Source organism: Pinus tabuliformis, chromosome 4_2 (genome assembly GCF_031772625.1).
Source record: "Pinus tabuliformis cultivar Carrire ecotype Pingquan chromosome 4_2, CPIR1, whole genome shotgun sequence".
Taxonomy (NCBI): domain Eukaryota; kingdom Viridiplantae; phylum Streptophyta; class Pinopsida; order Pinales; family Pinaceae; genus Pinus; species Pinus tabuliformis.
This window is the reverse complement of record NC_142304.1, coordinates 694,534,912-694,538,308: the sequence shown is the minus strand read 5'-3', so window position 1 is coordinate 694,538,308 and position 3,397 is coordinate 694,534,912.

Sequence of the window (3,397 nt, the reverse complement as noted above, 5' to 3'; positions counted from 1 at the left end):
ATAATTAAATTAAAATTTTGAAAATTTTATTTCAAAATAAACATCTTATTTATTATGAATTTTGATATTTGATAATCTAATATTTGTTCTCTATAATTATATAAAACAATCAAATTAGACAAGGGATTAGAATAGATAGAGACAAGGTGTTTTGTTATGGCTCTCTATAGTGTAAAAATGACCTAGGCGGAATTTTATGAGAAAAATCTAACCATACGAAAGGCTTGGGTGAGTACAGGTTTAGAATAGACAGAGACAAAGTATTTTGTTATGGCACTCTATAGTGTAAAAATGACCTAGTCGAAATTTTATGAGAAAAATCTAACCATACTAAAGCCTTTGGTGATTAAGAAGTGATTTTAATAATTAATAACGCAACCATCTCAAGGCTCTCATTAACTAACAAACAAAAACTATATATAATACTTGAATTTGACCCAAAAAAACTTACCTTTAAATTAGATTTATGACATAAAAATAAAACAAATTGATTTGATTATTAAATTAATTTTTATATTTATTTTAAATCAATTTAATATATTATTGATATGTATTATTTAATAAATAGTTGAATTAACTAATTATTTCTTATGAATAAATAATTAATATTATAATAAATTATTTTAAATAAAATTAATTGTTTTTTATACAGGTTTTCAGCGTTAATAATTATATCGGACAAATACTTTTGCAATGTAAAACATCCCACGGAAAACACAAAAAATTATAGTAAAATTAATTATTTCTATAAATTATATAATTAAATTAAATTAATAATTAATTATAAAAATAAATTATATAATTTAGTTAAATTAATTATTAATTATAAAACTATTAATTTAAAAATACAAAAACTATTGATAATTAATATTTTCAAAGATATACTATATAAAATCCATTTTTTTTACACTTATATGGATATAAATACGATAAAATTCGTAACAACGATCATGATTCCAATCAAAGTGTATCACAATAAACCTTGAAATATAACTGCAAGCGAGAATTCTAGCCAAAAAAACGATAAAATTCCCAACAACTACCATGATTCCATTATTCATTCAAAGTGTATCACAATGAACCTTGAGATATAATTGTACAAGAGAATTCTAGCTAAAAATTTATTTAACGCAATAAACCTTGACATATAATTGCACGAAGAAATTATGGTAAACAATCTCCGCTTACCCATACTTCTAATCTTATGTTATTCAGTATCATATAATAATTTGAAGAAATATAATAAGTCGATTGAGATATAATAATACGATTGAAGATCAAATGGAAAAAAGAAAAAGTTATAATCAACTTTTTGACCTGTCACCAGCAAATGAATATTGACATACTATTGTATCCATCCGTACGAGGACTTCCATTCCTCTGATTCCAGATGCGTATGATATATTATTGAAATAACAAAAATACATCATGAGCTCATGGATTCTTTTATATATATATTTGATTGAAATTTGGTAGAATTTTTTGAAAATTTGTAACAATTAAAAACACTAAATTTTGTAACGACTAATAACAAAGTTTAAATTAACTAAATTCATGAATTTAAAAAAAATAAATAAATAAACTTTTTTCATTATTTAAATGTTCCATAATATTAAATTAAATGAAGATCTGGAGTATGTCTTAAAACTGTTTTTATTTGGCTAAGAGTTTGTCTTCCTCGGACTTAAGTAAACAGGTTAAGAAGCGTCTAGCAGGTGTGAAAGTCGCCTCTGCGAAAGGACTGTCCCCTTCCTCAGCTGGATCCACTTGGCATTTTGTTTCCTGGTGATCTTCTCCTCTGCTTTTAAAGCACTTTGATATGCTTCTTCTATAGATTTGGGAGAGAGAATAATAATCTCATCTAGTATCTCCATCCGTAATCCATTCACGAACCTTGTTGCCTTTTCTGCGGTTTCTTCGACATAACCTGCTCGCAGATTCACTCTATAAAATTCTTTTGTATATTCTTTCACAGTCATTGCTCTTTGTTTCAGGTTTTGTACCTGTCTATATAGAGCAATCTGATAGTCTTTAGGTAAAAACATACCTTTCATCTTGGCGATCATTCTGGTCCACTTTTTAATTGGCAGCTTATTTGATCTCCTTTGCTTTGCCTGCACATTATCCCACCACAGTGCTGCATGCCCCTTCAGTTTTGTAGCTGCAAATCTGACCCTCCTATCCTCACTGATTTCCTCACCTTTGAAGTATTTAACCAACTCGCTAATCCAATCCAATAATACTTCAGTGGCTACACTGTCATCATAGTTTGACAGTTCAGGCTTCGGTTTGCTGCTTGCTAATAGAACAGATTTCAACAATTTTATCTCTGGCCCTTCCTCATCGGACCCATCTGTCGTAGCTGTAGCTTCTTCTTCACTATCGTCACCACCTTCTGGATCCCTGCGCCTCCCTGCTTCTACTACTGCTAATCTGGCACTTAGGATCCTGATTTCCTTGCACAGTCCTTTGTCGGCTACCCTCTGAATAACTCTATCTCTACCCCTTCTTCCTACCTCCATAATTTGTTTTCTTCCCTAAGGAAAGCACTGCTATGATACCAAAATTTGATGACTCACCCCAAACGCTGAGGTGGGTGCCTTCGTGGCAACTGGCCCATGTGATCCCTTCCCACGCTCGTGTGCAACTGGGGTTTTTTTTGGTGAAATTTTAATGGAGCATTAACTCCGCCACCTTTTCGAGGTTGTCTTAGTCACCGTGTTATGGTTCTATGGCACGGGTTTTGGTTGTAGCTTGGGTCATTGTTGCTGCTGTTTTCGTTCTGCTCCTCTGTGCCCTTACCTGGTTCCTTCTGCCCGATGGTAATGGCTCTCTGCCTCCCATTGTCTGTTGGTTTCGGCCTCGGCTCTGGTTCTATGTTACTGGGTAATGTTAAGATGTTGTATCGACGAGTTTGGTGGCTGCTTCTTGCGTGGTTTTCCGAAACAATGCTGGGCTTTGTGGCCGTCCTGGGTATGTGGTGATTTCTCTGTAATTTTAGTTGGTTTGCTGCACTTCTGGTTTGTCTCTGCTACGTTTGACTGTGTTTATGGTGTGCATTCTTGTCAAGTCCTCAGCTCGACTTCCCTGGCGACAGTTCGGCTCTAACACAAGATAACCTCTCTGCTATGATTTTAGGCTCCCTCTTTGCTTTTCTTTTGCTAAAAATTTCGCTCCTTGTGAGCAGCTGGGGTTTCGTGGCTCTGTCGTCGTGGCTCAAACGTTGTTAGTCTTGGTGGTGGTCTGACTATGGAACCTGCTCTCCACTTTAGGTAACTTTCAGGGTACTCATCTTTACCCTTCTCTCAGTTTATTCTCCGTATAACTAGTTATGCTGCCTCTCTAATCATTGTCTCTTGACTGTGCAGGTAATTCGCTCCTCTGTGGTGGTGGCAAG